Below are 769 nucleotides of genomic sequence, written 5' to 3'. Positions count from 1 at the left end.
GGTCAGAGACATTATGTGAAGACTTTAAAGTTGCTTATGAAGATTTGTGGATTCACTTGAACTTAAGACTTGACTGGAGACTTTATTTGCCCTAAAGGATTTAACTGTGCCAGCAAGTCCCCAACCCCCAATTGTCATATTTAAATTGTAAATTATTAATTAATTTTGTCCAAAAACCCCAAAATAAGACCATAATGACAGTATGCTATTAAAAAAACAGCAAATATTCACATTTAAAAGGCTGGAGTCGATTCATTTTTATTAATGGAGCAAACTTTTAATCTCTAATTAGGACCAAAAAAATAAATAAAAAAATCAACAGATTTTAAAGGAAAATGTTAAAATGTGAAACCTAAAATTCATCATAAAGTTACTAATGACTTCACTTGCTCTGACCAGACTTTGACTTACACAAAATAGCTCAAACTCGTGGAAATAACATGACTAGTAATATTACCTCACTCAAAAACACCCTTTTCCTGTAGTAATCCTTTTTTTTTGTGTGCATATTTTGGCACCCACAACTAATTTCACAACCACAAAATATAAACTCATCCCTAAAAAAATATGCAACACTGGAAGAAATGTGTAACTGATGACAAACAAACAATGACTAAAGAAAAAAAAACAGGGTGTGTGTGTATATATATATATATCTAAACATAAATATATATATATATATATATTTCTGCTGACCCGCAGCAACCCGTTATCACGCAAATGATGAGTGTGTCATGCCCTTTTAAGAAAAATGAGAAATAGTCGGGAG

This window comes from Morone saxatilis, unplaced genomic scaffold (assembly GCF_004916995.1).
Source record: "Morone saxatilis isolate NCDOM2014 unplaced genomic scaffold, NCSU_SB_2.0 Contig1, whole genome shotgun sequence".
Lineage (NCBI taxonomy): Eukaryota > Metazoa > Chordata > Actinopteri > Moronidae > Morone > Morone saxatilis.
Note: the sequence above shows the minus strand (reverse complement) of the source record.